Genomic DNA, 14088 nt, shown 5'->3' on the forward strand with positions numbered 1-14088 from the left:
GAGCACGAGAACACGATGATGGCAGAAGAAAACCTAGACTGCAGGCCGAATGAGGAAGTCAACTTAGGAGCCTTCCCAGAGACGATTTAGCAGTTGATTAGTAGCTACGATGCGCACGCCCGATATGAACACTGTGGTAGGACAGTAGATGCCATCATCACAAACTTAGAAGAGGAGAGGAAGCTAGCCCACAAGGCACTGCAAAGTATAGTAGAGTACAACAGAGACCAGTAAGCTAGGAGCCAAAAGGCAAAGCACAAAATTGCGCGAGGTACAATGGGTGCTGAAGCTAGACGGTAGAAACCAAACTAATCACGAGAGAGCCCTGGAAGGAGACTTAACACTGAGCGAGCTTCTCATGAAGCGACTGCAGACAACATAGCAGTAGAGCAAAGTGTTGTAGCACTAGCGACACCACTACTAGCAGAATTAGGAGCAAACCAAGGCTCCAAGAGCCAATCCAAAATCCCAATCATTGTAAAGAATCTCGACAAGTACCAGCCCCACGACGATCCATACAGTTTCATGGAGCAATTCGAGCAAGTATGTGAAGCCAATGGCCTCATTGACCTATCTCAGTGCTCTCAAGCGTTCAGGCTCTGCTTAGGTGACAAGGGTAGGACTTGGTATATGAGTTTAGATGCCGCAGAGCAAACCAACTTTAACAGCCTCAAGAGTCTCTTCATCAAGAGATTTGTCGAGCCTGGATACTCCGACAATCTGCTGGTGCGACTGATGAATGTCAAGCAGAAGGGGAAGGAGGACATTCGTGATTACGTGACCCACGTGAAGAGTCTCTTCCAGAGAATCCCTACAGGTAAATAACCAATTGAAAGAGTAGTGTCAATTGTATTCATCAGCGGAATTCAAAATGAGGAATTGTATAAGGCTTTGGCAGGCAACTCAAGCTTGCAGCGAGACGCGCTAGCTAGGGTTTTTGAGGAAGCCAGTAGAGTTGATGATCAACTGAAAGAGAAAAGCTCCAGGAGCTTAAACTCAGAAGAAACCAACTCATGGAGCTCAGAGAGAGCTTCAACCCTAGCGAACAATCAGGCCCAACCACCTAAGATAAGGGGAAAGCCACCGAGACAACTAGGACTTGGCTGATGTAAAGATGGAGATAACCAAGCTGCAAGACATGTTGAGATGACCAACGCGTCCACACGTCCAATGCATGTACTGTGGTGGAAACCACTTACCAGTTGAGTGTCAAGACCCTAGGTCAAGACCTTGTGCTAATTGTGGTAGGTTCGCTCACGACGTCGCGCATTGTAGATTACCAAGAAGATTTCCGTACTTACAACCATATGGCCAACCCTACCTAGTGAATAAGCCGCAGCCATTCTTCGGAAGGGGAGCCCCATTGGCCCTTTCTACGCCTAACGACGTTAAGCTGGTTGTTCCTAGGACGGACATAAACCCTACAGGCATACCTAGACTGGCTGGTCCCTATGTGACCCATCTACTAAGTGACACTCCAGTCCACTATGTGCAAGAGCCAAATGAGGAAGAGACTTACATATACCCTTACATCTTACACGACGACGAGGGCAACACAGTCCTTATGGACTATCAACCAATACCAGTGATGGCATTAGGAAGAGGACGATGTAGAGGCCTAGGAGGACAGACGTAAGATCCAATCATATGTTGGACTTGTGGTCACCTAGGGCATGTCTCATTACGTTGCCCTGAGAGGGAGCATCAGAATAGAGACAAAGCTGACCTAAGGTATGTTGAGTGCGGGATCACTCATCTCTTCATCGATTGCCCGAAGTGAAAACCATCTTCTAGTTTAGCCAATGTGCCATCTGTCCCATTGGGGTTGTTTGGGGTCGAAAATCTCAATGGGGAGGCCAAACCTATCCCATTGCAGGTCATGACTCGTGCCTAGACGAAGCAGGCCGGTATATCACTGCTAGGGCCTAGCAACCTCGATGCAGCATCGATAGGGAAGAAGAGTGGTAGGCAGATAAAGAAGAGGCCTGAAGCTAAGGTTACACTGAAAAATGAGAGTGCTACTACTTTGCTTTTTGAAAAGAAGGTCACTGATGTAGAGGCAGAAACTTTAGCCCCTAAGACGGCCGAAAAGGGAAGTGCTAAGGTAGGGGAATACTCGCATCCAAAGCGCCACAACTAGAGGCCATAGAGAAAGTGAAGGAATGGGTGAAAGAGGCCCAAGAGCACCTAAAGGATGCTAAGCCCATCCTAGAGGACAAGATCGATAATCTCTCCAACATAAGCACACCAGTCTCACCCCCGCGACCAAAGTTAGGGGATGCGACCGCACCACAAGCAATACGGCTTAGGCCAAGTCTTGATGCTGCAAGCCCGCAAAACAATCACGGCCATTGACCAGGACAATCTGGATTAGGAGAGAGACGAGCAACCAACGACCTCCTTACCATGCTGGTGACCACCCTTGTGACGCTAAGTCTGGGAGACCTACTTAAGCAGCATCCCACCCTAGAACAAGACCTGAAACAGTGGGTTGAAGGCTCACGAGAGCAAGATGCTGATTTGCATGACCATGATGCAGAGACACAAATACCAACTCTAACGTTGCACTCTGTGCCAAAGTCCTTACACGTTAATGCCTTCTAGAAGGGCACCAAGATGAATGTAGTCTTACCGGTCCTAGCCCTAGGCGACACAACGAGAAAGAGGATCGTAGACATGGGAGCTGGGGTTAGTGTGCTTAGCCACGCAATGCTTCAAACTTGGAGAAACCCACCTGTTGAGACTACTAAGTTCAATGCCACACTACCAAATGGTATGAGAGTGAAACCATTCGGGGTGCTAAAAAACTAGCCAGTGAAAATCGCAGGTGTCCAGTTCTCGGTTGACTTTATAGTAATGAAGGGTGTGGACTACAATATCCTATTAGGCCAACCATAGATGCGCAATGCCAAAGTCATTGAAGATTGGGGTAATGGCTTAAATCTTCCTTGGCAATAGAACGGATACCGTGAGGGTAGACATGGACACCTGGAAGACCTCACCAGTCGACTTGGATGCCATCTCCGCGATGCTTAAAGGGAACGCTGAAGTCAAGAAGTCTTATGGACCCTTAACCAAGTATATTCCATGCCTAGAGGACGAGCGAGATTGGATGCATGTCCTTGCTACAATCGACCTGCCATTCTCAGATCATGAGGCATACGAGCAAGTCATCAAGACAATCGGTAAGTCTAAAGACGTACCCTTCGTACCGATTTGCATGATGGCAGGAACCCTTCAGGGGAGACCTAAACCTGTCACCTTCTAAGTGCCAAATAACAGGAGGGAACCCCAGGAGATTCTGGAATATTTAACGGGCAAGCTAGCTGGCAATCCAGCAGTAAACTTCAAACCACTCCAAGATCTCTTAGATGAATCCAAGTGGCAATGGACCAGGGTGCATGACTTGAACCTCATGTACAACTAGGCCCTAATCCCCGATCAAAGATAAGAGATATACCAAGACCTAGGAGACGACGAGCAGTCTAATGAAGAGGACTCCAACGACGAATATGAAGACTGTCTATCTTTCAGTGATGAAAGCGAGGGTGAGATGGATACAGTAGAATATGACACTGATAAGGGATGAAAAATAGAACAAATATGGGCAGACTCCAAGCCACAGAAAAAGAGTGCCTTCAGGATAGAGCGAGGGGTCATGTGCATCGATTGTGATCGTGCGTGGTTGGAACACGTAGGAGCCATAGATTTTGATCAAGCAGGCATAGCCCAATCCAGTACGACACCAGTGTTTAGAACAAAGTCACCATCTGAGTTGTGACCACCAAGGGAGACCACCTTTTCTAGCGAAGACGAGGAGTTCGACTTTGAGTCGGAGGTAAGTTTAGATTGCGACCTAGAGATACCTAGGCTGGCCAAGACCAGACGCACCAGGGGGGACCTACCCATCCACTTGAGGCGCAGACGGTTGAAAGAGGAAATGATAAAACAATCTAGGGACACACAAACGGAAGAACAGAGAAAACTGTAGGACCTCCCTAAAAGATTTACAAAATTTAAGAAAGGGGATAAGGTAGTGATCCTGTTGGGTGCCAAATGTCAAGGGCAAATGAGTGAACCAATCGAGGGACCAACCAAGGTCAAGGAGGTGAACCTAGCCCAGGAAGGGGAGACATCCCAACCAATCTTCATTGCCGATGACTTGACTGAGGAAGAGGAAACGAGTCTTGTCGCTCTCTTGCGAGAGTACATAGACATATTTGCTTGGTCCTTAGAAGAGCTTAAGGGGGTAGATTCAAGTGTAGTGACTCATAACATACCCATGACGCCAAATGCTACACCGGTCAAGCAACGATTGTACTCTATGAATCCAAAACATGCTCACACGGTCAAGGAAGAGATTGACAAGCTGATGAGAGTAAGATTTATTTATGAAATTGAGCACACAGACTAGGTATCCCCATAGTCATTGTCATGAAGAAGAACAGGAAAATCAGAATGTGCATCAATTACAAGAAGGTGAACGCTGCTAATAAGAGGGACAACTATCCATTGACGTATACCGAGCACATGCTTGAAAGAGTGGTTGGCAAGGAAGCCTATAGTCTTCTGGATGACTTCTCAAGATACAATTAGGTGCAAGTGCATCCTGCCGACAGGCATAAGACTGCCTTTGCCACTAAGTGGGGAGTCTTTGCCTACATAGTCATGCCCTTCGGATTGACTAATGCCCCCGCCATCTTCAAATGCCTCATATGTGCCATATTTAAAGACATGCTTTGCAAAGAGTTGGAAGTCTTTGTAGATGACTTGTGTGTTCACTCGACCTGGAGAGAACACTTAGACAAACTCCGAGCAGTCTTTGAGCGGTGTCACCTATATCATCTTTCCCTGAACCCCTTAAAGTGCCAGTTTTGGGTGAAGCATGGATGCATCCTAGGGCACGTGGTGTCAAAGAATGACATTGCCACTAACTTCTCGAAAGTCAGGGTTATTGTTGATATTCTGCCCCCAATCAACTATAAGGGAGTTCAATGCTTCTTAGGCCGTACAAGATACTATTGGCGGTTTGTGTTGAATTATGTGTTGATTGCCAAACCTTTATACAAGCTGTTGAATATGTCTTTGAATGGACTGAAGCATGCCAATGAGCATATGAAAAGTTGAAGAAGGCTCTAACCACAACACCAATTCTACAAGCCCCAGATTGGACCATTACCTTCCACATGCATATCGATGCCTCGAAATTTGCTGTGGGGGCAGTGTTGTGCCAACCTGGCAAACACAACCTGGACTACCCAATGAGCTTTGCTAGCAGACAACTCACTGAGATGGAAATGAATTACTCGACAACAAAGAGAGAGGGCTTGGCCATGGTGTTTGCTGTGAAGAAATTCCGATATTATATATTGGCTACACCCTTTACCTTCTTTGTGGACCATCAAGCCTTGCTATATCTAGTGAATAAATCTTGCGCTACAAGACGCATAGCTCCGTGGCTCCTACTTTTGGAGTTTGACTTCTCCATGCTTGTAAGAAAGGAAAACAACACTACATGACTGACCATATGTCATGCATCCCCACGGGAAAGGCCGTTGGAGAAGGCATTACCGATGAATTGCCAGACGCCCATCTCTTTAACCTTTCCAGTGAGGGAGATTTATTTAAGGCTGATCTAACGCCATATTGGGTAGATGACATAGTCCAAGTGCTTGAGCACAGACTGCCTAAGTGAGTGATAGAAAATGCAAGACTTAGGCGACTCATCCTCAAGATCCAACCCTACCAGTTGATAGCAGGACAGCTATATCGACTAGGGCAAGATGGACTGCTGCATAGATGCATGTGCGAGCATGAGATGCACGATGTACTCTCAGAGGCACACTGTGGAATTGTTGGTGGACACTTTAGTGGAGACATGATAGCCCGCAAGGTGCTGTAGTCTCAACTATGGTAGTCAACATTGTTTCATGATGCAGCACGATTCGTTAAGCATTGTGACGAGTGTCAGCGGACAAAGGTCCCAATTTGTAAGAATCAAATGGAGTTGACCCCAATCATTGCATGATAACCCTTCAGAAAATAAAAAATTAACTTCGTAGGACCCATCAGCCTAGCTGCACAGTATTCACAGGGTCAAATACATCATTGTGGCCATAGATTACCTAACGAAATGGGCAGAAGCGAGAGCGACATGAAAGAACGATGCTAGAACGACTGCCAAGTTCTTGTGGGAGCATGTGATTTCACAATTCGGCCGCCCCATTGAACTAGTCAATGGCTAGGGCACATACTTCATCAATGAAGTGATAGTGCATCTTCTATCCATCTTTCTAATTATTCATCGAAAATCCTCTCTATACTACCCTCAAGTAAACAGGCAGGCGGAATCCATGAATAAGATTCTTGTAAATGTTTTGACCAAAGTAGTCTCTGCTTCACGCAGTGACTGGGATAACAAGCTAATGGCAGCCTTTTGGGCTTACCGTACAGCTTATAAAACGACTATCGGCCAGACTCCCTTTAGGTTAACTTACAGAACTGAAGCAATTATCCCTATAGAGTTCTTCGTTCCTAGCCTGAGAATAGCACTTCAGGAATGATGGGAAGGAAAGGATTCATGGACGCAATGCTTGGTTGAGCTCGAATGCCTCTCGGAAACTCGTCTTCTAGCCACTCACACACTCATATGTGAGAAGGTACGACGCAAGAGCTAGTTTGACAAGCATATCAAGCAGCGCGATTTTGAACACGGAGACTTAATACTCATGTACTCAGTTAAGGGGCATAAGCAGAAAATGAAGTTTAGAGGTCTTGGACATTTCAAAGTTTGTGCAATCAACCAAACTGGCAATGTTGAGCTAGAGACTCTAGATGATGAGGGCATAGGCTCCTTCAATGGCAGTCGTGTCAAGAAGTACTACCCTCCCACGCATCCTCTACATGAGTCACCAATGTTAGAACCCCCTGTCAAAGTACGAGTAGCCATGATCACTGAAATGGATGATGAGGATGAGGAAGCCGTAGAACCTGCATACCTACACATCATGGTCACTGCCAATCGAACATGCGCTTTCAATGCCTTAATCGACGAGGGAGCAGACTTCAATGTCTTAACTCACGATCATTGGATCCAACTGGGCAAACCACATAGAAAAGGCCGACCACGGACTCCGAGTCAAGGCATGATCCGAAGCACTAGAAAGTGGAGGCCTCGACCACTCCCATCCACACAACAATGATGCCACTAGCTAATTACAACAAGTATGTCGCCGAGCTACTCTCTCAATTGGAGAAGGCTAAGGAGGAAAGGAAGATAGCAGTGGCTGAGTTGGCAGTAGAAAAAGAGTCGATGGCTACATTTCAGCTCAAAAAGACAGGAGTAATAGCCATGCAACAAAGGAAGATCTCTCATCTCAAATAAGAGCTGAAGGCTAAGGATGATAGGGAAGAGGGTTGGAGGTAGCAACTGGAGGATGAAACACAGAAACTCGTGAAGATTCAAAGAGAATACAAGCTCATGATCGTGCAACATGAAGTGTTGATTGCAAAAACCCATCTGATCGAAAAGCTTATGGTTGAGTTTATCGCCAGGGATGAGGAAAGAAAGCAGGAGTTAGAGCAGCAGCAGAAAGAGATCGAAACCGTGACGGACAAGCTGGACAAAGGAAAGAAAGAACATGAAATCATGAGCAAAGTGGTGTGCAGATCGGTCGCAGATAGCTCACGTGGTGAATCCCGGAAGGTCCCCAAGAACAAAGTACTCTACTTTTTAGCACAAAAACCCATGTAAAAGCAAGCACGACAAGAGGCAAGAGACAAATTGGGTTCAATCTCCCCCCATGCCTTGTGTGAGCGCTTCACAAAGCATGTATTTTATGTATATTTCCAATCTTCATGCTCAATAATAGCCCAATTACAAAAATATGACAAGCTTTTAGCTTTTGAGTTTGCTTTCTACAAAAATAGTAAAATAAAGCTAATGGACGGTGCCCATAGTGTCTGGCACGCCCAATCTCAATGTCCAAATAGAAATAACATATCCAGGCGCATAAGCGCATACAAAATAATAATAAATAATCGATGTCTCAATAGACATAACAAAATATAGGCGTGGCGCCTATCAAAATCTATTCCAAGAGTCGAAAACCCGCTAGACTCCAATGCTTTCCTCCGCCACTGCTGCTATCTCTACACATCAACTGAAGCATTCACAATTGTTAGTAAAATAACACAATTAAACCGACAAAAGTGAATACCTAGCAGTCTTCAGCTACATAAATAAATCAACTGGTTAGAAATAAATCCTAACCTTAATTTATTACGAGTGCGCACTCTAAACTCATAAACGTTTATTAATTTAATATGCATTTTGCGGAATCGCCCGCTATGGAATCACCCATGTACACACTAAATTAATGAAACGCCCGAAAAGGATAGGCGTCCCCATCAACTTCTCGCACAAAGAATCCTCTTTGTGTATGAGCCCCGGTCATCTAAGTTTACGGAATCCACCGTAAAACCTCACGGAATCCACCGTGGAATATGCCTCCTGGCATCATACCCCCGGGGTGGGATAGCAATTGACCTCAATTGCTATTAGCTCAATGTGGAGCTAACAGAGTGGGGAAAGCATTTAAGTCTCTAGCGTGCATCCATTGTGCTTCCTCTACAGGATGGTTCTTAAATTTGACTAGATATCTAGAATACCTTCGGCCAGTTCTAGTGGTCATGTAGTCAGTGTCTATAATGGCTTCTGGTTCAAGTATTTTAGTTTCTTCTTCTAATAAAGGTGGGTTTTCATAGACAGGGTGGATAGGTAATTGGCCTCTAAATGGTCTCAATAAACTAATATGAAATGTATTATGAATTTTCCAATGAGATGGCAGTTCTAACTTGAATGCATTATCATTAATCTTATGAATGATTCTAAATGGTCCATAGAATCTAGGAGCTAATTTGACAATTGGATGTCTATCTACACTTTGCAGTCTACGCTTTTCTATTCTAAGCCAAACATAATCATCAACTTTGAAATTCATGGCTTGTCTTTTCTTGTTGGCTTGTTTGGTATATGATTGTTGGGCTTTAGCAATCATATCCTTTACCTCATCAAAAATAGTGTTATGCATAACAACAATATCATCGGCACTCTGTATTCTATTAGACAAAGATGCAACAGGTGTAGATAATCTATATCCATAAATAACTTCAAAAGGTGCTTTCTTTGTAGATGTGTGCGGTGTATTGTTATATGCAAACTGTAATAAATGCAAATGAGTATCCCATGTCTGAGGTTTAGAGATAGTGTATACACGTAAAAGATCTAAAATGGTGCTATTTGTGGCTTCTGTTTGTCCATTTGTTTCTGGATGAAATGCAGATGAGAAATCAATCTTTGTGCCTAGATTTGCAAACAGTGTAATCCAAAAATTATTACAAAATCTAGAATCTCTATCTGAAATAATCACTTTCGGCAATCCATGGTTAGTAAAAACAGTTTTCAAAAATAACTGTGCTGCTTGTGATGCTGTTAAAGTTTTCTTACATGCAATGAAATATGCTTGCTTACTAAATCTATCTACAATTGTCCAAATCATGTCATGGTTAGATTTAGTATTTGGTAAATCAGTAATGAAATCCATAGATATATGTTCCCAAGGTTTAGATGGAATAGACAAAGGCATTAATAGTCCATACTGTTTACCATGATGTCTCTTTATTCTTTGACAAATCAAACATTCAGAAACAAAATTAGATACATCTGCATCCATATGCGGCCAATAAAAATCTTCAGTTAACATGCGTAATGTAGAAATGATACCTCTATGACCTTGATATGGGGGACAATGAATTTCATTCAAAACAAAAGATCGGAATGGAATAGTAACACACAGTCTCTTTTCAAAGAACATGAATCCATCATTATATGACAATGAATCAACAGGAATGAAATTATTTTAAACTAATTTTTACCAATCAGAATGAAAAGTAATATCCTGGTGATATGTGTCTTTCATGGCAATCAAAGAATCAAAAGATATGATGGAAATGTTATGAATTGCAGGTCTTCTACTCAATGCATCAGCAACTACATTTTCTTTTCCAGGTTGGTATTGAATGATAGGATGGAAACTTTGAATGAATGAAGCCCATTTGATATGACGGTCAGAAATTTGAGGTTGGCTAAGTAGATGTCTAATGCTTTGCTGGTCGGTCTTTATCATGAATTCTGAACCCATTAAATAATGCTTCCATTGTTTTAATGCTTGGACAACTGCTAAGAGTTCCTTGTCATAAGTGGAATATTTAAGCTCAGAGGGTTTCAGCTTAGAACTAGAATATGCTATTGGATGGTTGTCTTGCATTAGCACGGCTCCTATTCCTGATCCGCTAGCATCGGTCACAACTAAAAAGAATGGTCTGCTAAAGTCAGACAATTGTAGAACAGGGGCATTGGTTAATGCACGTTTGAGTAAGTCAAAGGATTTCTGCTGATTTTCAGTCCATTGATAAACAATGCCTTTCTTAAGAAGTTTGGTCAATGGTAAAGCAAGTAATGAGAAATTACGTACAAACTTCCTATAGAAACTAGCAAGACCAAGGAATGAGCGTAATTCATGTACATTTTTAGGAACAGGCCAATGCAATATTGCGTTAATTTTCTTAGGATCAACTTTTATTCCTTCTTTTGATACAATATGACCTAGATATTCTATTTCTGTCTTAAAGAATTCACTCTTGTCAGGATTTGCAAACAATTGATTTTCTTTCAGTAATTGAAAAACTAATGATAAATGCTCATAATGCTCTTTTTCACTTTGACTGAACACTAAAATATCATCAAAGAAAACAATCACACAATATTGATATTTTAGAAAAATACGGTTCATCATTCTACTGAAAGTGGCAGGTGCATTAGTTAATCCGAATGGCATGACTAAGAATTCGTAATGGCCAAACTGTGTCCTGAATGCAGTCTTAAATATGTCGGATCTATCTAGCCTCACCTGATGATATCCAGACTTAAGGTCAATTTTACTAAATATAGAAGATCCTTGCAGTTTGTCCATAAGGTCATCAACTCTAGGTATAGGATACCTATTATTTACAGTGATCTTGTTTAATGCTCGGTAGTCAATACACATCCGATAAGTATTATTCTTTTTCTTGACTAAGAGCACAGGTGCACCGAATGGAGAACTGCTAGGTCGAATTAAGCCTCTATTTAGTAATTCTTCAACTTGACTCTGGATTTCTTTTTGCTCTATTTGATTGTGCCTATATGGGGCGTTGCAAGGTGGTTGTGTGCCAGGTATTAGGTCAATCTTATGGTCTTCTGGACGTGATGGAGGTAAACCTGGTGGTAGGTCTTCTGCAAAACAGTCTTTAAAATATGCGAGAAATTCCTTATGCCTAGGGTGCATATGATTTTCCTTTGCGTGCAATTCATTTACCCAAATGAGATATGATTTAGTATTCTTGCGTAGTGCACGTTTTGCTTGAGTATGCGAAAGCAGTGGAAACATATGAGATGCATGCATACCAAATAATGTAATAGATTTTCCTTGAAAATTTATATTCATTGTGTGTGTGGAATAATCTATATTGGGATTATGTTGGTGTCTCCATGGCATTCCTAGAATAATGTCGCTAGACTGTAATGGGACAACTAAGAAATTTCTTCTTTCAATATATGGACCAATTTGAATTTCTAAATCTTGAACTTCTTGTGTGCCATTGTACCTAGTGCCTAAAAATGCAGCTTTTATGCGATAGTGCGTAGGTACAGTATGCAGTTTCAATTCCTTTACTAATTTTGCTGAAATAAAGTCATGGGTACTACCGTCATCATGCAATATAGTTCTTTCTTTTCCATGCACCATACATTTCATAGTCAACAATGAATGTGAAGTAGGCATACCTGGTAAAGTGTCGGAAGTAGTAGTAGGATCATCCTCATCTTCAGTGAAATCTGGCATATCCTCATGCTCGTCTTCGTCCATAGCTCGAAGGTAGTTGATATGTGCTGATGGCTTCTTCGAATGACAATTTGCTGCGAGATGCCCTGGCTGGTGACACTTGTAGCATACTATTGGCTTGGCTTTGGTCACATTATTTGCAATGGCTGGGAGTCTGGGTATATTTGGATTTGCTTGTGGAATAGGTTTAGAATTTGGATTGACAGTGGATGGTAATGCAGGTGGTTTAGGCCAATTCTTGCGGAAAGATGGTGATGAAAAACGACCTGGATTAAACCTTCTGAAATTGGAATTGAATTGTTTAGATCCATAATTACCGTTTGCTTGGAATGGCTGTGGTCGTCGATCTCTTCCGCGTAACTTATCTTCAGTGTCGTGGGCTAAGGAGATGGCGTCTTCAAGGGTAGCAGGCTTGAACATGTTCGCTTCAGCGTAGTAATGTCCAAGAAGTCCAGACATATACTTCCGCTTATGTGTCGTCTCTGGTACGTCTTCAAGCATGCGTAGCTGTAGGAGTGCATTCCAAAAACGCTCTGTATACTGTGGAATAGGCTCACGATCGTGCTGTTGAAGTAAATCCCATTGCTTGATAGCCTTCTCATGAAATTGCGGTGGTAGGAAATTTTGCATGAACTTCTTCTTGAAATCTTCCCATGTAGCAGGATATTCTATGCTCTTGCGGATTACAGTCCACCAAAGTGATGCTCTGTCTATCAGATGATTAGTAACACACTTGATTTTATCTTTCTCGGGATACGTTTCCTCATGGAAATAGTCATCAAACTGGCTAATGAATGATAAAACAGTCTTTCCTTCTCTTATGCCATTGAAAGTGCGGAACTTGAAACTTCGTTTACTTATCTTGGATTCCTTGCGAATGGTTTGTGCTTCAAGAGTGGCGTTGATGGTACGGCGAATCAAATCTTCAGCTTGAGGTTCTTCTTTGTCAATGGACACTCCTTGTAGCTTTGTCAATTGCGCTTGCAAGGCTTGCCTAGCTCTTCGCTCTTCTTCCAATTGCAGCATGATAAGATCCAGCTTTTGTTCCATGGTAGGCTCGGGTAGATCATCTTCAGCCATAGGATCATCCATATGTGGGGTAGTCATCCTGTAAAACTCAACAAACCTTTCTCACTCAAAATCAGTTAGCGGGATGAGCGTAGCTCAAATTTGGGGTTACAAGGCTATGTATTTTTGGGTATTTTCTTCTTCAATTTTCAGAAATTCTGCAATATTTCTGTCTCCGTTTGCTGAAAGTACTTCAACGAACTTGTAGATAGGTAGAACAACTTGCTGCGAACAACTTTCCAGTTCAGAGTTTTTGCATACGAACAAGACTTCTATGAGTTTTAAGCACTAATCAGTTCTGATTTAGTCTGACTTGCAGAGTTGCAGACTTAACAGACTTGCAGAGTTGTTGACTTGCTGGATTAGGCCGACTTGCAGAACTTGCAGAACTTGATTACCGTCGACTTACGGAACTTGACTTCAGGAGTGCGAGACCCGGAGTTTATCGACTTCTCTGCCCTGTGTGACTTGATAAGAGTTGAGTGACTTAAGCTTAATAGCTTAAGCTATGGAAGGAGGAATTAATGGGCAGCAACGACGTCAATTTTCGTGGGGGGGAGGGGGGCCGTTTTTGCCTGCGCGGAAATTTCAGGGGTACTTCCTTATATGACGACTCAAATTTGTAGAGTTTGAAGCCTTTTTAAAGCTTCTAAGCTTAAGATTAAGCTTTAATAGAATAATTAAGTTGGATTTGAGAAGAGCTTATCTCTGTAACTCCACGACTTGATGAAGGAGTTGGATGCGTGGTCCTCCGCCTGCAGAGCCTAGTCCTTCGCGATCTGACAGTGGAAACAGGGGTTCTTGATCGCCAGAAGTCTGCCTGTATCGACGGTTCGCGACGAGATTGACTTTAGAGCCCGTTTGTCCCTGGAGCTCCGCCTTCGCCCGAGATTGGTAGCGATTGGAAGCTCTTGATCTCTGCTCCGCTCTGATACCACTGGTGCGCAGATCGGTCGCAGATAGCTGACGTGATGAATCCCGGAAGGTCCCCAAGAACAAAGTACTCTACTTTTTAGCACAAAAACCCATGTAAAAGTAAGCACGACAAGAGGCAAGAGACAAATTGGGTTCAATCTCC

Source organism: Lygodium microphyllum, chromosome 27 (genome assembly GCF_053477565.2).
Source record: "Lygodium microphyllum isolate KBCC chromosome 27, Lygodium_microphyllum_v1.1.10, whole genome shotgun sequence".
Lineage (NCBI taxonomy): Eukaryota > Viridiplantae > Streptophyta > Polypodiopsida > Schizaeales > Lygodiaceae > Lygodium > Lygodium microphyllum.